A 26288-nucleotide genomic window follows, 5' to 3' on the forward strand; every position below is an offset into this window, starting at 1 on the left:
CTTCAGCCTTCTGAAAAGCGACAGAGGGTGGTGTGATATCCCTTCCTCCCCCAAAGACATTGCCAGTCTGAAAGAGAAAATAGTTTACTTAGGAACCCATGGTTTGTGTGTTTACAGGACTGACGCCACAGGGTCAGTCCTCACAGAGAGGACAGGCTTTCCATTGTTAACAGATAGCTCTGGAAATTTCACAGGTTCCTGAGACGAAGATGATAAAGCACATACAAGTGTTTATTTTCCCTCAAAATGCAGGGTCAGGAAAATGACCATATTTCCTGGTCCACAGTAAAAGCCTTAAGTACCATTCACACAATCCACCTGTTTTGGAAAGGTACAGCTTTAATCAGCAACATGGTAGAGTCATTTAAACCATGTGCTCAACTATGTGATTACACCAGGAGCCACTGATTGTACACTTAGGATAGATTGTATGCTGTGTGAATAAAACTGTTTAAAAAATAAACAAAAATAGAAGTGCTGGAGAAGATGTGGAGAGAGGTATATACCTATTCACTGTTGGTAGGGAAGTAGAATGGTGACCCTCTGGAGGGCAGTGTGGTGGTTCCACGGGAGGCTAAGTATAGGGTTGCTGTATAGGGTCCCCATTATTAGGTATATACTTGGAAGAACTGAAAGCAGGGACACAAATAGACAATTGCACACTGATGTTTATGGCAGCATTATTCATGATTTGCAAGGGATGGAGGTGGCCTAAGGGTACATCGATGGATGCTCCAAGGGGCATACCGTGGTGTATACATACAACAGAATGCTGAGTGGCTGCAAGAAGGATAGAAGTCATAAGGCATGCAACAAGGTGAATGAATCTTGAGGACATTATGTTGAGTGAAATAAGCCAAAAATAAACGAACAAATATTGTATGGTATCACTAATATAAACTAAGTATAATGAACAAACTCTAAGAATTGAGTTCGAAAGCATAGGTTATCAGGGGATAGAACAGGGGCAGAGATTGGGCATTTGATGATTAAGGAGTACAGAATGCTCAATAAGGCTCATTGTAAAAGTTCCTAGATTGTAAGTTCTTACAGGAGTTACATTTATTCTTGAATTTTAACTGTTATTTTAAAATTCTGACATGCTGTATTCTTTGTGTATAACCTGGTAGTTCCCTGGAACTTTAGGTATCTGTGTGACACCTAAGACTCAGAGTTAGAGTTCTGTAGTTCTGAAAGTCAGCATTACTTCATAGAGCAACTGTTAAGAAGCTGAAGAAGAGATCAGACATCAATTAGGGATAGGAAAGAAGCAGATCTGGTTAAGACTAACATGAATCAGAATATAGGGTAAAGGATGATACTGTCTGCATTTTAAAACTCCAACTTCAGTGTGAGACCAAAGGAAGAGAAGTTTATTTGGTACAAAATTTAAATTTTCTGTAGCACACTATCTAACTTAACTTTTCTGGTCAGTTTATTTAAACAACATAATTACATGGAACCTAGAATAGGGAATGAGATTTTGTAATATCCTGATACATTCTAGAGTATTTTGGGTATGAGGGACAGTATTTCCCTTGAGGGACTGGGGGGAAAATGTAGAACTATTAAACTTCTAACCTGGGTAATTTATGATATTCTCTCAAGAATTAGGGACTCCCAACTTAATAAGCCAAGCCCTCGATCTTGGGGCTTGCCCTTATGAAGCTTATTTCTGCAATGGCGAAGTTAAGCCTACTTATAATTATGCCTAAGAGTCACCCCCAGAGAACTGCTTTTGTTGCTCAGATGCGGCCTCTCTCTCTAAGCCAACTCTTCCAATAAACTCGTTACCCTCCCCCATATATGGGACATGACTCCCAGGGGTATAAGTCTCCCTGGCAACATGGAACATGAATCCGAGGGATGAGACTGGCCCTAGCACTGTGGGATTGACAATGCCTTCTTGACAAAAGGGATAAAAGACATGAAACGAAATAAAATTTCAGTGGCTAAGAGATTTCAAATAGTCAAGAGGTCATTCTGGAGGTTGCTCTTATCCAAGCTTTAGCCAGATATTGCAAGTTGCCACAGTATACCAAGCCCCATCTAACAGTATTCCTGAAAACCCTAAAGAATACCCTGAACTCTATCTAAGACTCTATAAAAGTTTTACTTAGTTAAGTTTATGTTTTCAGAAACTAAAGTCCTCCAGGTTGTTTCTATGCCAGATAAGCCCTGAAGCCCAGAGGTACCAGTCTTTCCAAGAAGATAAACCAGTTTCATTCCCTCTACCCCATAAAGTCAACACCCCCTTTCTAGCACGAAGTTGTTAAAATGGTCATTGCCCAGATATCTCTGAAGTCTGAGAGAATGATCAAATGAGAGGGAGGAGTTGTAATGGAGAAGTTAGGATTTAACAAATGATTATGACTACTGACTCATTATATAGTTATTTCTTTTTAGTTTCTAGTGTATTAGAATAGCCAGAAGGAAATACCTGAAGTAGTTGAATTGTAATCCAGTAGCCTTGATCTTTGATAATGATTGTATAACTATATAGCTTTTATTTTGTGACTGTGAGACTGTAAAAACCTCATAAATGACACTCTCTTAATTCAGTGTATGAGTAGATGAGTAATAAAATAAAGAAATGTATGAAAAAAATAGGTCTGGAATATGGGGGAAAATACCCCTACATAAACTACGGACAATGGATATAGTACTATGTCCCTGTTTGAAACTGTCATGTACCCCAGGAAAGACTATGTTCTTTAACGCAATCTTGTGGGGGCAGACTTATTATGGGTAGGATCTTTTGATTAAGTTGTTTCCATGGAGATGTGACCCACCCAACTCTGGTTGAGACCTTTTGATTAGATTATTTCCCTGGAGATATGATCCCACCTATTTAAGATGGGTCTTGATTAGTTTACCGGATTCCTTAAGAGAGCTCAGGGGCCGACACAGACACTAATGCTTGGAGATGCTAGGAGATGCAGACAGAAGGACATTTGGAGATGCTAAGCTAAGAGATGAAGCCCGGAGTTTGCCCTGGAGAAGCTATGAGACGATCCCCAGACACTTAGAGAGAAAAGCCCTGGGAGAACAAGCAAGGAAGCACAGGAGCTGAGAGAGAGAAGCTAAGAGAAACAGAAGCCCAGACATTTTGGAGAAAGCCATTTTGAAAGTAGAACCCGGGAGAAAAGGACCAGCAGATGCCAGCCATGGACCTTCCCAGTTGACAGAGGTGTTCTGGATGCCCTTGGCCTTTCTTCAGTGAAGGTATTCTCTTGTTGATGCCTTAGTTTGGACACTTTTATGCCTTAGAACTATAAATTTGCAACCTAATAAATCCCCTTTAAAAAAAGCCACTTCATTTCTGGTATTTTGCATAATGGCAGCTTTAGCAAACCAAAACATACTACTTTAAAAACTTTCATCAATTTTAACAAATGTAACTACTGTTAAAAAAAAAGTAGAATTACAAAAAAGTGTTATCATCAATTGTAAGAAAAGTTCCACACCGATGCAAATGTTGGTGGTAGGATGATCTATGAGAATCCTGTATTTTATACATGATTTTTCTGTAACCCCACAACTTCTCTAATAAAAAAATTATTTTAGTTAAAAAAAAGCAAACAAAAACAAAAACGAAGTCATGTGCTCAGAGATGGGTAGAGTAGTCTAGGGACTAAAAACTAGAACAAAATGGCTTCTTCTTTCCACTTTTTTCAGGTTATTCATTTCAGGACCAACTTTTTTTGGGGGGGGTGGGGAGTTCCTGCAATTTTATTGAGATATAGTCACATCATCCACAGGGTACAATCAATATATTGTACATTCATCACCACAATCAATATTTGAACAGTTTCATTACTCCAAAAAATAATAATAAAAATAAAAGTGAAAAAGAACATGCAAAACATCCCACAACCACCCCCACTCATCCCCTATTATTCATTTACATCTTTGTCCCCATTTTTCTACTCATCTGTCAGGACCTACTTTTTTTTTTAATTTTATTTTGAAATAAATTCAAAGTTATAGGAACAGTTGCAAAAACAATACAAACCCCATAAACAGAACTCCAGCATACCCTGACCCCCCTCCCCTGATACCCCAATCCACCAACTTTAACATGCTGTCACACCGCTATTTCTTTCCCTCCCTCCCTCCCTCCCTGTCTATCATCCATCATCTATTGCTCTGTCTTCTGAACATATGAGAGCAAGCTGCACACATCCTTGAACAAACACTATAATTCACATATACAATTTCCATGAACAAGAACATTATTTTATGTAATCCCATTAAGTGCAGCTAAGAAGATCAAGAAATTCAACATTGATACAACACTTATATTCTATATTTCCTTTTTTTTTTTCCTATGTCTCAACTGTGTCCCTTTGAACCTCCTGTCCTCCATCCTCAGACCCCATCCAGGATCATCCTTGGCATTCAATTGTCATCTATTTAGACTGTCTTTTTTTTTTTCAATTGTGGAAACATATATACAGCCTAAATCTTCCCATTCCACCCCCTCCCTAGCATTCCATTAGTGGGATTAATCATATTTAAAATGTTGTAATGCTATCACCTTCCCACCGTCCATTACTAGAAATTTCCCTTCACCTCAAACAGCAACCCTACACTCATTTCTTAACTCCCCATTGCCCCTTCCCCCACTTCTAGTAACACATACTCTACTTTTCATCTCTATGGTCATATTCTCTGATAATTACTTTGTGTTTACTGTGGGGCTTAAAATTAACCTCTTAAATCCATAACAATCTTGTTTTTCTTTGATACCAACTTAACTTCAATAGGACACGTAAACTGTGTTCCTATACTCCTCCATTCCCCCACCTTTATATAGTTCTTGTCAAAAATTACATATTTTACATTGAGTCCAAAACCACTGATTTGTCATTAGAGTTTGTGTATTTTATATCATGTAGGAAGTAAATAGTGGAGTTACAATTCAAAAATTATTGACTTCTATTTGTATTCCATTGTGGTCAGAGAATGTGCTTTGAATATATTCAATTGTTTTGTTTTGTTTTTTTTTTAATTTATTGAGGCTTGTTTTATGCCCCAGCATATGGTCTATTCTGGAGAAAGATCCGTGATCACTAGAGAAAAATGTGTGTCCTGGTGATTTGGGATGCAAGGTTCTATATATGTCTGTTAAAATTCCCTATATCTCTCTCTCCTTTGTTTCTCTGTTGGTAGGGCTCCCTTTAGTATCTGAAGTAGGGCAGGTCTTTTATTGGCAACCTCTCTCAGCATTTGTTTCTCTGTGAAAAATTTAAGCTCTCCCTCAAATTTGAAGGAGAGTTTTCCTGAATAAAGTATTCTTGGTTGGAAATTTTTCTCTCTCAGAATTTTAAATGTGTCATGCCACTGCCTTCTTGCCTCCATGGTGGCCGCTGAGTAGTCACTACTTAGTCTTATGTTGTTTCCTTTGTATGTGGTGAATTGCTTTTCTCTTGCTGCTTTCAGAACTTGCTCCTTCTCTTCAGTATTTGACAGTCTGATCAGAATATGTCTTGGAGTGAGTTTATTTGGATTTATTCTATTTGGAGTTCACTGGGCATTTATGCTCTGTGTATTTATATTGTGTAGAAGGTTTGGGAAGTTTTCCCCAAGAATTTCTTTGAATACTCTTTCTAGACCTTTACCCTTCTCTTCCCCTTCTGGGACACCAGTGAGTCTTAAATTTGGATGTTTTATTTTATCTGTCATATCCCTGAGATCCATTTTGATTTTTTCAATTTTTTTCTCCATTCTTTCTTTTGTTCTTTCATTTTCTGTTCTGTGGTCCTCTAGGACACTGAGTCATTGTTCAACTTCCTCTAATCTTGTATCATGAGTATCCAGAGTCCTTTTAATTTGGCCAACAGTTTCTTTTATTTCCATAAGATCTTCTATTTTTTTATTTACTCTTGCAATTTCTTCTTTATGCTCTTCTAGGGTCTTCTTTATGTCCTTTATATCCTGTGCCATGTTCTTCTTCATGTCCTTTATATCCTGTGCCATGCTCTCGTTCTTTGATTGTAGTCCTTTGATTAATTGCGCCAAGTACTGTGTATCTTCTGATATTTTGATTTGGGTGTTTGGGATTGGGTTCTCCACATCATCTGGTTTATCATATGCTTTAAGATTTTCTGTTGTTTTTGGCCTCTTGGCATTTGCTTTGCTTGATAGGGTTCTTTCAAGTTGTAAAAAATATCAATCTAATTTTTCAGATCTACAACTTGGTGGCATACACTTTCTCTGACTAACCAGCAGATGGCGTCTGCGAGTTACCTATTCCTCTCAAGTCAGTTCTCCTCAACTTTGTCTTTGTGGTGTGTGGGGAAATGATTCTTGTGGGGTTCAATTGGTGAACTCAGTTTGGGTGTGTTGTTGGTGCTGTCCTCCCTGAATGTGGGGCGTGTGTCTGGGTGGTTAGGGAGGCAGGGCAGCTTTAATAATCAAACCTCCCAGGTGTTCCCAGAGATTCAAGGCTGTTGCAAGAGTCTAAGCCTCCATTTCAGTTTTGCCCCAGATTTTCTCTGCCTCTGACCCACAAGTCCCCGGCATTGATGTAGTGTCCCTGGGTTTTCTGAGCGGGCCCCTTTCTCAGCTGTGATCTTCCAGGACCTCTGCTGAGGGAAGGCTGTGCTACAACACAAGTGCACGCCGTCCCTCAAGGGAAGCCCCGGGCCGCCGGGCCATACAGGGGCGCTCCCAGCCTGAAGCAAAGAAGGCTGAATGCGGCATCTCAACCCCCCCCCCTTCGCACAGCTCCGCCTTCCCAGCTCCAGGACAACTAGCTGTGTATGCACCCAAGGCCACTGTCCATGGCTGATATTGTGGCGTGTGCGTGGTGATGTGGGATACACTCCCCATCACACTGGGTTTCCTGGCATGGCTCTGGGCTGTGGGTATGGCCCCGGGCAGGAGTGTCTCCAGTCTGCCGGGGAGCCAGCTGCAAGCAGCGTGGTTTCTTTCTCCTTTCGGCTCTCCCCTCTGCCCCCCTGGCCCTGACGGAATCAGCAGCGGTCTATCCTCCATGCCAGACACCGAGAGGTTGACACAGCCCGCTCCTGCCATGCTTCACTGTGTGGTTCTCACCGTCATAACTGCAGCTGCTCCTGGGTTTTTTTTTTAAAAAAAGAACTAGTCCGTCTCCAAACACCAACCTCTGGTTTCCCCACACCACAGCGCAGCCGTGGGACTTTCAGCTGGCTCATTCACTCGTTTCAGAGTGCAGACTCCCGGTTTCACCAAGTGCACAGTCCCTGTGGTTTTAGCAGACCTTGTCCAGCTGGTGCATTGCTGAAACTGGTGTTCTGGGTCACTTTCTGGTTTTTATCTAGTATTTTTCACAGAGGTGTTTTTTTGCCCTGTCTCACCTAGCCGCCACCTTAGGTTCTCAGGACCTACTTTTAACAATCAGCACTTGTGTTCAAAGATCCCCCAATTACAAGAGAAGGTTCTAACAAGGCCTTTGTTTCCAATCTTCAGATTTTTAAAATTTCTTTTGAAATTTTTTTTCATTTCACACAAAAACAGATAAGTTCCCATACTTTAAGAGCACAACTCGATGGATTTTACAAGGTGATCCATGCACAGAACCAATACCAACATCAAGATATGGAACATTAACAACACCATAGAAACCCCACATAAAGCCCTTCCAATCATTAAACCAGCAAAATTTACCACTGTTCTGAGGAAATAAAACTGTTCCAGTTCACAGATGACATGATTATCTACATAGAAGATATCATGGAATAGGTAAAGGATATTCCCAGAACTAATAAGTAAGTTTAGCAATGTTACAAAATACAAGTTCAACACACAAAAATCAAGTGTATTTCAATATACTAGCAATGGACAACTGGAAACCAAAATTTTTAAAAAAGCACATACCATTTACAAAGCTCCCCACAAAAACCTTACAGAACATGTGCAGGATCCCTATGATAAAAATGACAAGAAATTGATGAAAGAAACAAAAGATGTAATTAAATGGAGAGATGTACCGTGTTCACGGGTTGATAGACTTGATATAGTTAAGATGTCAATTGTCCCCAAATTAATCTATAGAGTTAATCCAATTCCAATCAAAATCCTAGCAGGATTTTTTGTAGATACAGACTGATTCTGAAAGTTATGTGGAAAGGGAGAGGAACTAGAATAGCCAAAATAATTTTGAAGAAGACAGTACCATAAAACTGCTAGAAGATAATGTAGGGAAACATCTTCAAGACCTTGTATTAGGCGGCCACTTCCTAGACTTTACACCCAAAGCACAAGCAACAAAGAAAAAATAGATAAATGGGAACTCCTCAAGCTTAGAAGTTTCTGTACCTCAAAGGAATTTGTCAAAAAGGTGAAGAGGCAGCCAACTCAATGAGAAAGAATTTTTGGAAGCCATGTATCTGACTAAAGACTGATACCTTGCATATACAAAGAAATCCTACAACTTAATGACAATAGTACGGACAGCCCAATTATAAAATGGGCAAAAGATATGAAAAGACAGTTCTCTGAAGAGGAAATACAAATGGCCAAGAAACAGATGAAAAAATGTTCAGCTTCACTGGCTATTAGAGAGATGCAAATTAAGACCACAATGAGACACCATCTCACACCAATTAGAATGGCTGCCATTAAACAAACAGGGAACTATAAATGCTAGAGAGGATGTAGAGAAATTGGGACTCTTATTCATTGTTGGTGGGACTGTATAATGGTTCAGCCACTCTGGAAGTCAGTCTGGCAGCCTTAGAAAACTAGATATAGAGTTACCCTTTGATCCAGCGATTGCACTTCTCGGTATATACCCGGAAGATCTGAAAGCAGTGACACGAACAAATATCTGCACGCCAATGTTCATAGCTGCATTATTCACAATTGCCAAGAGATGGAAACAACCCAAATGTCCTTCAACAGATGAGTGGATAAATAAAATGTGGTATATACACACGATGGAATACTACATGGCTATAAGAAGGAACGATGTCATGAAACATATGACAACATGGATGAACCTTGAAGACATAATGCTGAGCGAAATAAGCCAGACACAAAAAGACAAATATTATATGCTACCACTAATGTGAACATTGAAAAATTTAAAACAAATGGTTTATAATGTAGAATGTAGGGGAACTAGTGATAGAGAGCAATTAAGGAAGGGGGAATGATAACCCAATAAGAACAGCTAAGCTATTGTGGGTAAATGTAACATTCTGGGAATGCCCAGGAATGACTATGGTTTGTTAATTTCTGATGGGTATGGTAGGAACAAGTTCACAGAAATGTTGCTATGTTAGGTTATTTTCTCAGGGTAGAATAAGAACATGTTGGAAGCAAAGTAGTCATCTTAGGTTAGCTGTCTTTTTCTTACTCCCTTGTTATGGTTTGCTTGAAATGTTTTTTTTATTGTATGCTTTTAAAAAATTTTTTTTGATATAGTTGATTAAAAAAAAAAAAGAGTTAATTAAAAAAAATGAAAAAAAATATGCAGAGCCCCCTTGAGGAGCTGGTGGTGAATGTGGGGGTATTGGGCTTCCCCAACTCAATGGTTGCTGATGTACTCACAGACATAGGGGACTGGTGGTTTGATGGGCTGAGCCCTCTACCACAGGACTTGCCCTTGGGAAGACTGTTGCTGCAAAGGAGAGGCTAGGCCTGCCTATAATTGTGCCTAAGAGCCTCCTCCTGAATGCCTCTTTGTTGCTCAGATGTGGCCCCCTCTCTCTAACTAAGCCAACTTGGCAGGTAAATCACTGCCCTCCCCTCTACGTGGGATCAGACCCCCAGGGGAGTGAATCTCCCTGGCAATGTGGAATATGACTCCCAGAGAGGAATCTAGACCCAGAATCGTGGTATGGAGAACATCTTCTTGAACAAAAGCGGGATGTGAAAGGAAATGAAATAAGCTTCAGTGGCAGAGAGATTCCAAAATGAGCCGAGAGGTCACTCTGGTGGGAACTCTTACGCACAATATAGACAACCCTTTTTAGGTTCTAATGAATTGGAATAGTTAGCAGTAAATACCTGAAACTATCAAACTACAACCCAGAATCCTTGAATCTTGAAGATGATTGTATAAAAATGTAGCTTATGAGGGGTGACAATGTGATTGGGAAAGCCATATGGACCACACTCCCCTTTGTCTAGTTTATGGATGGATGAGTAGAAAAATGGGGGAACTAAAAAAAAAAACACACAAAAAAGCCACCCAGTGTTCTTTTTTACTTTAATTGCTCTTTTTCACTTTAATTTTTATTCTTATTGTTTTTGTGTGTATTGTAATGAAAATGTCAAAAATTAATTTTGGTGATGAATGCACAACTATATAATGGTACTGTAAACAATTGAATGTATGCTTTTTTTTGTATGACTGCAAGGTATGTGAATATATCTCAATAAAATGAATAAAAAAAACGGTGATTTGAGGAGAAAAAAAGAAAAGGAGAACTGGAGAATTACCTATTTTAAGAATTACTATATTCTGATACATGCTACAACATGAATGAATCTTGAAAATATTATGCTGAGTGAAATAAGCCAGACAAAAAAGGAAAAATATTGTATGATTCCACTTAAATGAACTGTCTGGAATAATAAAATTCAGAGACAGAAAAGAGATTAGAGGTTACCAGGGACTGGAGGGAAGGAGAATGGGGAGCTACGGCTCAATAAGTACAAAGAATGTATTTTGGGTGAAGAAAAAATTCACGTAATGGATGGGTGGTAATGGAAGCACAATATTGTAAATATTGTATGATTCCACTTTCATGAAATATCTGGAATAATAACATTCACAGAAAGAGAAAGGAGATAAGAGGTTACCAGGGGATGGAGGGAATGGGAATGGGGAGCTATTGCTCAAAGGTACAAAGACCTATTTTGGGTGATGAAAAAGTTCACGTAATGGATGGGTGGTGTGCCGGTTTGAATGTATTGTATCCCCCAAATGCCATTATCTTTGTAGTCTTGTGTGGGGCAGAAGTTTCGGTGCTGGTTAGATTTGCTTGGAATGTGCCCCACCCAGCTGTGGGTGATAATTCTGATGAGATGTTCCCATGGAGGCATGGCCCCGCCCATTCGGGGTGGGCCTTGATTAGTGGAGCCATATAAATGAGCTGACTCAGCGAGAGGGAAGGGAGTGCAGCTGTGAGTGATGTTTTGAAGAGGAGCAAGCTTGCTAGAGAGGAACGTCCTGGGAGAAAGCCATTTTGAGGCCAGAGCTTTGGAGCAGACGCCAGCTGCCTTCCTAGCTAGCAGAGGTTTAGCGGACGCCACTGGCCATCCTCCGGTGAAGGTACCCGATTGCTGATGTGTTACCTTGGACGTTTTGTGGCCTTAAGACTGTAACTGTGTAGCGAAATAAACCCCCGTTTTATAAAAGCCAATCCATCTCTGGTGTTTTGCATTCTGCAGCATTAGCAAACTAAGACAGGTGGTAATGGTAGGACAACATTGTAATGTAATTAATGCTATGTATTTGTACACTTAAATGATTAAAATGGGAAAATTTTATGTTTTATGTATGTTACCACAATTTTTAAAAGTACTGTTATATAGCTACAGTAAGCAAGACAGTGTGATACTGGTAAAGTGTAAAACTGTAAAAACTTAACTGGTCACATTTGTGTGGGCAATTCAATGAAGAAAGGCTAGTGTGTTCAACGAACGGTGTGGAACAACTGGACATCTAGGGCATTATCCTAGACAAATAGAAACTCATGTTCACACAAAACCCCACATCCAAATCCTTATGGCAGCTCTATTTGTAATCGCCCCAAACTGGAAACAACTCAAATTCCTTCAATTGGTAAATGAATAAATAAACTGGGTTGCATCCTTACAATGGAATATTACTTAGCATTAGAAAGAAGGAACTATGGATACACTGAACAATTTGCATGAAACTTAAAGGCATTATGCTGAGTGAAGAAGTCAGTCTCAAAAGAGTCCATGCCGTATTATTCAATTTATATGACATCCTTGAAAGAACAAAAGTATAAGTGATTGAGAACAGATCAGTGGTTTCCAGGTCTTAGGGGTGGGAAGAAGTGTGACTATAAAGGGGCAGCACAAGGGAGTTCTTTGGAGGTGATGGCACTGTTTCGTATCCTGGTTGTGGTGGTGATTACATAACCCTATTACCTGTTAATTCATAGAACTATATACTCCAAAATGTCAATTTCACTGTATGATAAAAAATAAAATAAATCTACTTGTGAATCAGGCAGGTGACAATTCCTTCCCTGTAAGAGTGTTTTAACACAGGTAAACATACACCTAAACACTAGTTTTGTTCCTGACCTCTCATGAGGGCAACCATATAGGGTGTCCTATTTTGTATCTGGCTTCTTTCACTTAACATTTTGTCTGCTGTGGCTTAATTCATTCTCATAATCATGTAGCATTCCATGGTGTGACTATATCATAATTTATTTATGCATTTTCCTGTTTATGTGTAATTGGGTCATTTCCAGTTTTTGCTGTTACAAATAGGGTTACTATATGACATTGCTGTATCTCTTCCAGGTTTTTAAGAATGTTCAAGAACACTCACCACAGCTTGTTTAGGATCTCAAAAGTACTACCTAAACCTTCAAAGGACAATGACTGAATAAATTATACCTATAATAAATAATCAAATATAAAAATCATTTCAAAACGTCTGAGCCACTGTTTGTTCAGGTCACATAAGAAATAAAATGGTGGCTGTTGTGATGGTAACACATGGTTCTAAAGACTGTACATGGGTCACAGTAACCAATGGGGCAGTGAGCTCATGTGGAACTCATCGAGGAACTGCATGGGCAGAGATGAGGAAAAACAGGAAGGAGCCGGCAGCATGGGCAGTGTCCTCAGGGCCGGCTAAGCCATAGGCCAACCTGGCCTGGTTGCCAGACCCCAGAGCCAGTCCATCTTGCAGAAAAAAGTGTATGATGCAATCTTCAAATGAGAAAAAAAGATTAAAAATGTGAGAACTTGCCTTGAACCATGGAAATGAGCTTCTGGAAGGAGGAAGAAAGGGAAGTGGGGGTAAAAGACCAACTGTAGAAGCCCCTGGACAGCACTGATTAAACGGGGCCCTTCAGGAGGAAGGGGCAGAGCTGACCCTACGCTGTCCCCAGCTCGCCACATGCAGAGAGGGTGTGTCAAGGGACACCCGGGCCTGGGGTTCTCGTCCAAGAGGCTGCTGGCCCACTAGATGTGAATGTTTAATCCTCTGCCCATCCTGTCTTCTCTGAGCCTATTCCTGTCTTGGAGATGAGAAGCCCACTGCTGGCAAATGCGGGAATGCCTGTAACTTGGCCATCCGTGGCTCAGTTGTGCCAGGTGACACCAAGACTCTCCAGCTGACCACGGACACCCATGGGGCTCATGGGCAACTCAGAGCTAATCTTCTCCAACTGGGTGAAAAAGTCACTTGGACCTATCAGGGAAGCTCAGGTTTGGACCTGGACTCACCCTGCCACATAGACATCCATACAGGCAGTGGAAGGGTTGTAAGATGTGGGTAGTGGCAGAGCGTGGCAGATGGCTGAGGGCTGAGGACACAGAGAGCAGGGGAAATGGTGAGATAAGGTACTGGGACTAGTTACAGGGAGGAAGAGGAGGTAAAGGAAGATCTGGAAGACCCCACTACAAAGGATTGTGCTCAGGGCTGGTGAGAACAAAGAATGCCCTGTGGGTCTCAGTTTCCTCATCTGTAAATGGCGATGATTTACACTGATGGGGTTGTTGGGAGAAAAGCACAATTCATGCAAAGTGATCAGCAAGTGTCTAGACGGTGAAGTGAATGCTGATAGTATTGTTATTGCTACTATTACAGGAATCACATTGTTCTCACCCATGGAATGGGGACCTCACTCCCTTCGAGGGCCCAGTGTGGGGAAACTGGTGACACCGCAAGGGCTGGGGAAGGAGGTGTGCTTGCTAGACAGAATAATGCCCCCCCCCCAAAAAAATGTCCTCATTCTACTCCCCAGAACTTGTAAATATGTTACCTTACATGGCTAAGGTGACTTTGAAGATGAGATTAATTAAGGGTCATGAAGTGGGGAGATTATGTTGTATTACTCAGGTGGGGCAAATGTAATCACAAGAGCCCTTATCCCTGAAAGAAGGCAGAAAACTCAGAGTCAGAGTGATTCGATACGAGAAAGACGCGACCTGCTTTTGCTGGCTTTGAAGACGGAAGGAAGGGGTCACAAGCCAAGGAACGCTGGCAGTCCCTACAAACTGGAAAAGGCAAGGGACTGGATTCTCCCCTCAAGCATCCAGAAGGAACACAGTCCTGCCCACACCTTGATTTTAGCCCAGTGCAACCCATATCAGACTGCTGACCTCCAGAACTGTAAGGCAATAAATTTGTGATGTTTTAAGCCACTAAAGTTGTAAACATTTCCATCAGCAACAGGAAACTAACTCAGGGCAAACACTCATCCCCTCTCCTTCCCTCCTAGGCCCCTATTTCTGTCGGAAAGGCCCATTCCTGCAGCTCCTACATGACAGTGGCCTGGGACCATGAGCTGGTGGCCCTGACCCTTCTGACAGCCCAGAGATGGGGGAGATTGAGCAGGGTGCAGGTCCCCTGGGAGGGAGAGGATGTCGGGGCCCAGAGACTCTCAGCAAGCAGAGCGGGAAGGGGCCTGGGGAGCAATCGCCTGCACATTATACATTTTTACAACAATACACACACTTGAGGGTGGGGGAGGGTCTTCATGGATAACACTGGTTGGAAGACTTGTAGAGTGGGGTGATCACAGTGACATTTACTTGATGCTTGTCCTTTGCCAGCCTTGCCCTGGGTGACTGACATATTATGTCATTAACCCTCACCATAACCCTGTGAAGAGGGAACGTCCTGACGTCTGATGACAGATGAGCAAAGGGAGGCACAGAGAGCCTAAGTTACTTGCCCACTGGGCCACACGTCTGCAATTCAGTCCAGAATGGCCTCACTCCAGGGCCCTGGCTCTTCCCCACCCTGCTACATACTACATCAAATGTGGTCACTGGTGAGGGTCACTACACGTGTTTTTCCCAAAGCCCACAACTTCCCTGCCTGGCAGGCATTGGCATCCTTTCATGAATGAGGAAACTGAGGCTCAGACACAACAGGGGACTTGCCCAAGGTCACACAGCTGGAAAATGGAAGAGCCAGTATTTGAACCAAGGTCCGCCTGACTCCAAACCACATTTGGGTTCTTCACTTCATTCCATGGCCTCAGTGAAATTAAACAGTTCGTGGTGCTGACGCTCATTGAAAAATCATGTACTATATGAGAATTAATGCAAGCACTGACAGGAAACAAGGACCTCAGATGGCTGCAAAACAGCAGAGGAAATGCTGGGACTAGTAGGGATTGTGGCGAGGGCAGAGTGGAGGGCAAGGATAGAGAAACTTATATTCTACCAGCTGAGAGCTGGTGAACAAGGGTGATGAATCTCATTTTTATGATATAAAAAATACACCTAAGTAACACCTACAGAGGGAATATTAAGAGAGGGGAGGATAAGGTTCATTATATTTTACTGTTTTAAAGTCCATTAGAGTGATAGCTTAATCAGTGGACTTTTATGAAATTGTCTCTTTTAAAAAGAAATTCCACTTAAAACATAAGATGTCCTCCAAAGCATCGTTGTCATCTCTCACTGTCTCAAAGGCCATCTTCCTAGAACGTTTGTTTCTCTAAAGGAAAATATATTATTTTTCCATAATATTTCTTACTTTGAAATGATCTCAGTCTTACAAAAAGAGTTGCAAAGACTTTTTTGTTTTCTCTGATCTATTTGAGGGTAAATCGCAGCTATGAGGCCCCGTCACTCCTAATATCAGGGACAGTCTCCTACATAGCCAAAATACCACCACCAAAATCCAGAAATTACCACTGATACATTACTGCCCTCTGATCCTCAAACTCATTAAATTTTTCCAATTTCCCCAATAATATACTTTATATATATAGCACAAGGATCCAGTTTAGAATCACGCATCGCATTCAGTTATCATTTCTCTTCAGTGTCATTCAATTTGCAACAGTTCACCTGCTTTTCCTTACACGGCCTTGGCACTTTTAGAAATTATAGGCCAGTTATTTTGTACAATGCCCCTTGGTTTGGGTTTGTTTCATGCTTCCTCAGTATTAGGTTCAGGTTATGCATCTCTGGCAAGAATTTCACAAAAATGATGCTCTCTTCTCACTGTTTCTTATCATGTGGTACGTGATTTCAATTTGTCCCATTTCTGATGATGTTCCCTTGGATCACATGATTAAAGTGGTGCCTGCCTATAAAGTTATACTTTTCCCATTTGTAATTACTAAGTATTTCATGGGGCGGTCCTTTGAAATTATTTAAATATTCCATTCTTTATCAAATTGCAATTTATTCATTTGTTTAGTTTTATCAGCAGGTATGATGGTTGGAGCTGTATATACCACAGAAAAGATCATGTTCTTAAAGCTAATCCATTCCTGTGGGGACCTTTTGATTAGGATATTTCAGTTGAGACATGCCCCAGGTGAGTCTTAATCCTCTTTCCAAAGTCCTTTACAGGAGATGAAATTCAGAGAAACACGCAGAGAAGCTGAGAGAGAAAAGTCAGAGAAGTTGAGAGAGAAGAACACACAAAAGCAGAGAGAAACCACAGAAGCAGAGGGGAAGCCACTGAAGCCAGAAGCTGGAAGCAACAAAATCCCAGAGAGAAGAGAGACATGAGCAGATGTTGCCATGTGCCTTGAGGATCACCGGTAGCTGGTCTTCAGGGAGAAAGCATCACCTTAATTTGGACATTTTCACAGCCTCAGAACTGAACACGTGTAAGTTAATAAATCCCCAATGTTAAAGCCAACCCATTTCTGGTACATTGCATTTCAGCAACTTTAGCAAACTGAGACAGCTTGGATGATGCCCTCTTCACCATTTCTGGGCTCTCATGCCCCAAGTTAGGATGCCCCACCATGCCTTGCTCTGCTGCACCTAATGGCTTTAGCACTGAATTGCTCAGACATAAAAAAGGATGGGAAGGTGCTGGCCATCTAGAATGCTACCAATTCCGGGAAGAAGCAAGCCTTCTAGACTCTGCAACCATGAGCCAAGAAATTACTGTGGTTGAGCCAACCCACTGTGTGGTATTTGTCATACAGCTGGGACACTAAGACAGCATCCCATGTTCAAATGGCAGCCCTCCACCCCTGCACAGAAACCCCTCTCCCACCTTCACACACATCTTCCCTAACCCAGAGCTCAGCAAAGTATATTTTTGTATATTACCACCATAAATCCTTTTAAAAAAAACAGTACTTGGACAGTAGTTTGTGAACTATGCCCAAGGCTGCAGGAAATTATGTGGAATTCTACCGTGTAAGCTGTCCACAGGTGTGTATCTGTACTTACAACTAGCCACCGCATTGATGGCTAGCTCCTATTCACAACAGCAGGTCTACAGTAGGTATTTTGCCTTAGGGTTTCAACATATATTTGTGACTTTATTCTATATACTGTAAAGACTCATTCCACCTGAATCCATGGTGTGCTGGTTTGAAATTGTTATGGACCCCTGAAGAGCCATGATGTTTTAATGCAATCTTGTGGGGGTGGAACCTTTTGACTGAATATTTCCATGGAGCTGTGACCCACTCAACTGTGGGTGAGAACTCTGATTATACTATTTCCATAGAGGTGTGGCCCTGCCCATTCAGGGTGGGTCTTAATTAGATCACTGGGGTCTTTTAAAGAGAGCTCATACAGAGAGCAGAGAGGACAAAACGCCCCAAGAGAAGCGGAGAGACATTTGGAGAAAAGCTAAGAGCCGACACAGATGCTGACACTTGCTGATGCTTAGAGATGCTTGAAGATGTTTTGAGATGCTAAGCTAAGAGATGAAGCCCAGACTTTGCTCTGGAGAAGCTAAGAGAGGACTCCCAGATGCTTAGAGAGAAACACCCTGGGAGAATAAGCAAAGTTACACAGGTGCTGAGGAGAGAAGATAAGAGAGGACTCCCAGACACTTAGATGCACAGGAGCTGAGGGAGAGAAGCAGAGAAAGATGCCCAGGGACATTTTGGAGAAAGCCATTTTGAAACACAACCTAGGAGGAAAGGACCAGCAGATACCAGCCACCTGCCTTCCCAGCTGACAGAGGTGTGTTCCGGACGCCATCGGCCGGTCTTCAGTGAAGCTATCCTCTTGTTGATGCCTTAGCCTGGACACTTCTACGCCCTTAGGACTGTAACTTTGTAACTTAATAAATTCTCTCTATAAAATCCAAAAAAAAAAAAAAAAGGATGGGAAGGGAAAGAAAGGGAGAGAGAAAGTGTGAACATATCTTAAAAGGATCAATTTATTAAGGTCAATTGGGCAAATCCAGGCAAAATTACAAAGCCAACATGTTTTTTCTTGCTGTCCCCAGCTTCCCCTTTCAGCCTCTCTCCCACACTCCAGTTCCTTTCTCATTCTAAAATCTCTGCCCTCCAAAAAAAAGTTTAAAATGTTATGATGGCTATGGTTCACATATTATAATTTATATTGTATACTGACTGGTTGGTTGACATTGATGGTGTCCTCCCTCCAGCTGTGACTCTCAAGGCCTCTGTCACTCATGATGGAGTAGAAGGTTACAAACCCATTATAGGAATTTTAGGTGTGAGCATGAGAGCAGGCTCACTTCTCTGAGCCTTGGGTCCCTCATATATAAAATGGGGATAACCCCATCTCCCTCACAGATTGTGAGATAAATACAGATAGCAACACCAGGCATCTTTTCACGAGTACTATGACCCAAACCCTGTGATGAAGGCTTCACCAGTATCATAGGACCCCTTGATAGTCCAAGAAAACACTAAGTGGGCTCCCCTCATGATGGTTATCTGTCAACTTGGCTAGGATATGGTGCACAGTTATTTAACCAAACACAAATCTAGGTGCTGCTGTGAAGGCATTCTGTAGATGGGGTTAACATGTACATCAGCTGACTTTAAGTAAAGGAGACTACCCTCGATAATGTGGGTGGGCCCCATCCAATCAGTTAAAGCAAAACTGAGGTTTCCCGGAGAAGCAATTTTTCTGCAAGACAGCAGCATCACCTCCTGCCTGAGTTTCCAGCCTGCAGACCTGCCCTACCTATTTCAGTCTTGCTAGACCCCACAATTGCATAAGCCAAATCCTTAAAATAAATCTCTTCGTTTACCTACATGTATCTCCTATTAGTTCTGTTTCTCTTGAGAACCCTGGCTGATACACCCTCTCAGGGCTTTTGCATTTGCTGTTCCCTCCCCCTGGAATTCTCTTCCCCCAGGTAATTGCATAGCCTGCTCTTTCACTTCCTCCAGGACTCTGCTCAATCATCACCTTTTCAAGGAGGGCCTTCACTGACCACCCTGAATAAAATAACATCTTTCTTGCATACTCCTTTCCCTGACCCTGCCTTATCTTTATATGTAACACCTGCCACCCTCTGATGGACTACATATTTACTGATCAATTCTATAAGCACCGGGACTTTGTTGGTTTTGTTCTCTGTTGTAGCTCCATCACCTAGAACAGGAATCAAGCACCTAACAGGTGCTCAGAAAATTCTTGTTGAAGTGTGACTTGGAGCAAGCCACTTTCTACGCATTGCTAAGACACACATATACCCTCCAACATGGGCATTGGCCCCATTTCATTGATTATGACTCATAGTGTGCCTCAAGGCAACAAGTGACTTGCCCAAAGTAAAACAAAACAAAACAAAACAAAACTTGGGGGCTCCAGGCTTCGAAACCATATCTGCGAGGGTCCAGAGCCCACAGTTCCTGGACAGACACCTTCACAACAAAAGAGGTAAGAGACTTCACTCCTCAGACACAGACCCCCAAACAGCTCAGTGCCCAGAGACACTAAAGTTCACTGAACTCACAACCTTAGACACAGACTCCAAAAATCCCTGCACAGGGAGTTCACAACTTGAGACAGAGACCCCCAAACAGAACAAAGATCACACACAGGGCAACAGAGACCTCCCACATAACTAAGGTTCTCACCCCTGGGAAACAAACAAAAACTGCTCAGATAGCTCACACCCCAGACACAGATACCCAAACCACTCAGACACCACCCAAGCTAATACAGAAACCCCCAAACAGAAACACAGATGTTAAAATAATTCAAAAACCTCACATAAGCTTATGATAAAGTCCCCAGACAAATCAGAGAACCTACACCCTGGACATAGACCCCTAAACAGCTCAGATAACTTAACACTTCAAGACACGGACAGCCCCCCTCCTCGAGCAGCTCAGGGCCTTCACAACTTGGGACCCAGAACCACAAACGGCTCAGAAACCTCACACCCTGAGGTGCAGACCCCTACATAGAGATCTCACAGCCAGGGAAACAAATGCCTAAAAAGCTCATAAAATGCCCAGATATAAACACATACAAAGACTGCATACCATGCACACAAAACCCTGCTCAGGAAAAATATTTCAGAACCCAGGAAACAATCCCCCAAACTGCTCAGAGTCAACACACCCTGTGATCAAATATCCCCAAACAGCATGTGAGATGTCATACCTGGCAATACACATCCCCAAAATTCTTTACAGGCTTTCCTTCCCAGGCAGAGACACGAAACAAATTCAGAGACTCAACTTGTGCAGTAACTGAATGCATCTGAAAGGAGTGAGGATGTGGTACCCAAAGGGTCTGGCTGGGCTTCTGGTTGAGTTAGGGGTAAACAGAACTGAGAGCTCACATGAAAACAAGGCCCGTCATCCCCCGCATTGAGCATCAGACTCTGGCTACAACAAAGATGATCGGGGTAGCAACTTCGGCCCTTTTGGGGCAGTTGGTTGGTGAGTAAGTAGAACAACTCAGAGAAATTATTGCCCTACAGTCTGAAGAGCCCTCGTCTGCCCCCTACCCCGCCCCCGCCATACCCCGTTGCCTGAGATCCAGCTCTGCAACCGTCAAGTCTGCCCCAAACAGGCGGCCAGTGGGAACCAGGTACGAGACGCAAAGACTGGAGGAGGGGGTGTCCATCCGGAGCCACTCTGCACCCCGGAAGAGCTTACTCCGGCAATCTCGCGGTGACAAGTCACCGCCCAGGAAGGTCCTTGAGCCCCACCCTCCACATCCCAAAGCCAATCTCTTGGCTCTTTGCTTTCCCCAGCGGGATTTGACTGTAGAAATGAAGGGGCGGAGTTGGAGAACGGAAAATGTTGGCTGCAGCTTTAGGTGCTGTTTTCATTCAGGCTTGAATGAGCCAGGAGAATGCAATGGTAGAAGTGGAGACGGTTGATGCCCCGCGCAGGTTTAAGGAGACCCTTAGTGTTGCCACAGACACACAATGGAAATTATTCCAAATGGACTTACCCTCCCCAGTGATACCTCCCGGGTTGGACTGCCCTACCTCTGCACCCCTCAGTGGTATATCCCAGGACAGAACTGCTCCACCCCGCACGCCCTTTGGTGGTGCCTACAGGGAACAAACAGGTTGAGGCAGATACTCATGGACGGTGCCAGGCTAGTCCCCAAAGGATAAGAAGGCAAAGTCAGGACGGAAAGCCCACGGCTGGCTGCAGTCTTGACCATGGGAAAAGTCTTAATCTAAAACTTAACCTCCCTGAAGTGTCCACCATTACAACAGGAACATTATCAAGTGCTTACTATGTGCCAGTCATTGTGCCAGTCCATGCGTCCTGCCTGAGTAATACAAAATGGGTGTAATGGGCAGGTGGCCTGCTGTCCTCGGGACCCAGCCACAGTCCCCCAAGGGGTAAAAAAGACTGGGCTCCCAACTGGGGTCAGAAGGCCCAGTATTTCCAGGTCTCTGTCTCTAATAGATGAAAGGGATAGCAGGGCCTTGGAGTGCTTTTAGGGAAAGGACAATTTCCCAGGAACCGAATGACCCTGAGTAGGTCAGATAAAGACCATGGGGCTTTGTCACCATTCTGTCACCTCTGAACATGTTCCCTAACAGAATCCTCAACCTGTCTAGCTGTCTGCCACCACAACTTTACATTTCTTTATTCATTCACTAATTCATTCATTCTGTCCAAATTGTGTGCCAGGAGCTGTTATAGGTGTTAGGAATACAACTGTGAGGAAAAAGACAAAAACCCCTGCCCTCATGGAGCTTACATGCTATTGGGATTATATGGCATAAAAATGTAAGCATGTAATTTGTGAGGTGATGGTAATTGCTGTGATGAAAATTAAATCAGGGTAGTGAAATAGAGCATTTCTAGAAAGAGTGGTCGAGGAAGGTCTTTCTAAGAAGGTGATATTTGAGCAGAGACGTACAGAAGATGAGTATCTGGAATAAAAGTATTCCAGGCAGAGGTAATAGTCAGTGCATAAGTTCTGGGGTGGAACTCTGCCTAGCATGTATGAGGAACAGTGAGGAGGCCAGCGTGGCTACCACAGCATGACAAAGGAAGAGAGAGGTAGAAGATGGGGTCAGAGAGATAATGAAGGCCAGATCATGCAGGGCCTTCTGGGCCAAGGTGAGGACTTTGACTTATTCTGAGTGAGCCATTGGAGGGTTTTTAGCAGAGGAGCCCCCAAGCTTATTTTAGAGGCCAGAGGCCCAGGTAACCCAGTGTATGGCAAGGAGCTCTTAGTTTCCCCCAAGGAAGGACTCCCTTTCCCAACCCTAGCCCCTCTGCAGCTGAAGATGCCTTCCCTGGACAATCCTCAAGGGTTCAGGAGGGACACCCCCTCCAACTGAAATCCAAATCAGAAGACGATACCCTCTCAGGAAGAGGCTGAACAAGGGCCTTCTTGGCATGAGTGAGGTCACACTCAGCCCCATGTGTGCGAGAGACAAAGAGAGACAGACTATTTCTGGAAGCCCACTGTCCTCACTGAATTAACCCCCAACTCGAGCCGCAATCTATGCATGTGTCTACAAGGCAAAGGATCGCACTCCCCAGGAACCATTTCTAGGAAATGTCTCAGCTGCCCCTGACTGGGACCCCAGTCATGAGGGAAGATTTCCCCACCACCACTACTTTCACCCATATCAGGACCCTCTACCCATCAAGACAGGGACATGTTCCAGTTATGGGGAAGGTCATACTGTCCATGGGGTCCCCCATTCCCTCTCAGGCCCTTGGCTACCCTCCTGCTGACTCTCAGTGCCAAAAGATGCTTTAAAGGAGAAAGGGGCTGCAGGGATTTCTCTACTTGCTGTGGCATGTTATATAAAATGATAAATCTGAGGTATTTCCCAACTTGTGTGGAGGCTCACTATCTCTACCTTATGCCACCACCTGCACAGGTAATGTGAGGATTACATTCCGTATATCAAGTACCAAATAGCGTGATTATGTAGAGAGAGACAGACATCCTGCAGTGAGTCAATTATAGGGTCCTTGAGACCCTGGGAAAATTCTTCCCTGCCCCCCCCCCCCCCCCACTTCTTTGTCATATCCCACTCGACCTCGGCTGTGTCTGGGCCTTCCTCCATCTCCTCCAATGAGCCCAACTTTACATCTGTTTTTTTCCTCCTCATGAGCTGAGGATCGTGAGCACCCCCTATCCTTGCTTGGTTTCAGCCTCCTCATATTCAAATGGTGACCTCCTCATAGGAAAAGGCTAACACCCAGACCTACAGAGGGATCCTTGTTCTCAGCCAATGACAGTCCCTGCAATGTGCACCCCTGGATCTCTTTTTCCTCTGATGGACATTCTGATCCCCACCATCTGGTAGGCATGTTCACCACCTTCTGACCCCATTCCTCTACCTGTTGTGTCTTCCCAGGACTCACTACCCACAGTAGCCCCTTCTGCTTCCTTTTCTCAGTTTTCAGCCCAGCAGAGCCCCCTCTGGGATGGACACCTCCACAACTACACACCCTCCAGCAGTGGTAAGGAGCTTATGTTCTACTATTTCCCTGAGTACAAATCCTAGATTCTCCTCTTCACATCAGCTGTGTGTGACTGGGGAACATTTGCTGACCCTTTCTGTGCCCCAGTCTTCTCCACTGTGAAATAGTGTAGATCCTCATAGGTTGTAATGAATAATAAATGAAATTATCCCCATGAGAGCTTTCATGGGGCCTGGCACAGATTAAATTTGAGGTCATTATTAGCCAGTATTACTATTGCTTTTACCAGTATTATTGTTACCAGAGATACTCTATTTTAATAAACAGTTTAATTCCTTTGATACTCAAACATTTCTGGGAGGTGGTTATTATTATCACCATTTTACAGGTGAGTATACTGAGGTATTATGCATCAATTAACTAACTTACTCAAGGTCACGAGAAGCAGGAAGGGAGATGTCAGCACTCATGCCCAGGCCTGTCTGGCCCCAGACCTCCTGCCCATAACTTCCAGTTGGGTCTTATTCCATAGCATTGTTAGTGACAGTGGTAGCCACTAAAATCACAAAGTGATTTTTGTATCCAAGGCCAAGCAAAGAACCCATCTGCACAGTCCCTGAAAGAGATGTGGTCCCTGTGATGTACTGTGAAAAGACTAAATATTTGGAGCACTCTGTCTCAGTGAGCCAGTCCTCCCTGTGTATGTCCTGTGGGCTGGGTTAATGCTGTAGGTCCTGTCTTCCTGGGATCCTTGAGCCACCTGCAGGACCATGTCCATGGCTGACCTGAGAAACAGGTCAAAGCATGCTGAGACCTTCTGTTCCAGGGACCCTCAGTCCATGGACGCAGCAGACCCTTAACCCCTTTTCTGACCCACTCCCTGCTGAGTGGCTGCAACAGTCCACATTTGCCCCTGATTCTGTTAATAGACCAATGGATGAGGAGACTGAAGTACCAAGGGGTAGGACAGTTTTCCCAAGGTCCTACTACTAGTCCATGATAAAGCCTGGATTCACACTGCACTTTCTGACTCTAGGTGTCCTGACCTAAAACATTCTATTTTACCTCTAGTAGCAGATGCTCTTTAAATCATGCCTACATGTCACGTACTTTATACCTAATGTCCCTAACTTCCTCATCATCATAAATAATGGTAATTGCCATGATAGAAACAACTGTTAAATCTTTACACTGACAGAGTCAGGGAATTTCCCTCAAACTTTCATCACAGGATGCGCGTGCACACACACACACACACACACACATCATATGAGAAAGATGACCAAGTCTCTTAACATGGCATTCAAGGCCTAATTCAAGACTGACCTAGGAATCCATTCTGACTATGATGGAGTAACAGGGTCTGGACTCATTCTCCCACATTAAACAACTAAAAAGCAGGAAAAATATATATGAACCAACAAATTTTTGGACATGACACAGAGGCAGTGCAGGACATTGATATCTTGAAAATGGGAAAAAATGAGGAAAGGGCTACAATTGCACCCAGCTTATTGCCTGGAGTTTCCAGGCATCAGTGCAGGGAAAAGGAACTGAAATAGAGCCCAGCAGTCTCCCAGAGTTGAGGACACAGTGTTGAGAATTCAGGGAGACCAAGGCAGCTAGACTTCATAGAGCAGAGAACCAGAGAAGAGAGAGCTGCACAAAGAGAAAAGAGCTGCAAAGACGGAGCGCTCCAGAGTCCTGCAGAGTCTTCAACTGAATTCTGATCAGCACAAGTGAAGAAACTACCCAAGGCCTTGAAAAGAACCACCAAAAAAAGTGGATGGACCAACCCCAGAACTCACAAAGAGATGGGGATAGTTCATGTTCTCACCTACCAGAAGGGAAGAATGTCATAATATGCAGGGTATTGAGTATCAGAGTACTCAGCAAGGTACTACCTCAGTAGTAGAGCAAATTAGCCCTAAACTAAAGACATCTTGGTCCTATCTAACAATGCTTGAAAGCAAACCTCAAAAGGATAAAACTGTTTCCAAGTGACTTAACCATGTCCCAGAATAAAGCTCAAAATCACTTAAAGGGGAAATAGCTGAAGTTGTGGAACTGTGATCCATGATATTCTTTGAAATTTGCTCTCTAACTATTTGTTGAATCGTACATTGAAAGTTATCACTATTATGTATATATGTTAAAGTTCATAATAAAAAAATCAAAAATCAAAAATCAAAAAAATGAAAAAAAATCACTTAAAGGAATAATAGCAATAATATCTAGAACCCAAAAAGATAAAATTCACGATGTCTAGCATCCAATGATAATTATCAGGCAAGCACAGAAGCAGAAAAATGCAACCAATATTGAAGAGAAAATCAATCAATATAAACAGACTCAGAAATGACAAAGATGACAAAGTTAAGTGACAAGGACATTAAAACAACTATTATAAATGTATTCTATGTGTTGAAGGAGGTAGGAGGAAAGAGTGAGCATGTTAGGGAGAGACAAGAAGATATAAAAAGACCCAAATTGAACTTCTAG

At 42.8% G+C, this 26288-nt stretch overlaps 1 protein-coding gene across 4 annotated transcripts in view; it reads right to left on the reverse strand.

The window, feature by feature from the left end:
* Nucleotides 1-26288, reverse strand: part of LOC119523534 (P antigen family member 3-like) — a 170454-nt gene that overhangs the window by 124471 nt on the left and 19695 nt on the right. The window contains exon 1 of one of the 4 annotated variants that reach the window (XM_037822340.1): nt 20892-21013. The exons of 2 other annotated variants lie outside the window; for them this stretch is intronic. The gene's annotated coding sequence lies outside the window, so the exon portion shown is untranslated. Of the gene's footprint in view, nt 1-20891; nt 21014-26288 lie in introns of those variants that run through there. One more of the 4 variants, XM_037822343.1, reaches the window with a different exon arrangement.

This window comes from Choloepus didactylus, chromosome X (assembly GCF_015220235.1).
Source record: "Choloepus didactylus isolate mChoDid1 chromosome X, mChoDid1.pri, whole genome shotgun sequence".
NCBI classification, from domain to species: Eukaryota; Metazoa; Chordata; class Mammalia; order Pilosa; family Megalonychidae; genus Choloepus; species Choloepus didactylus.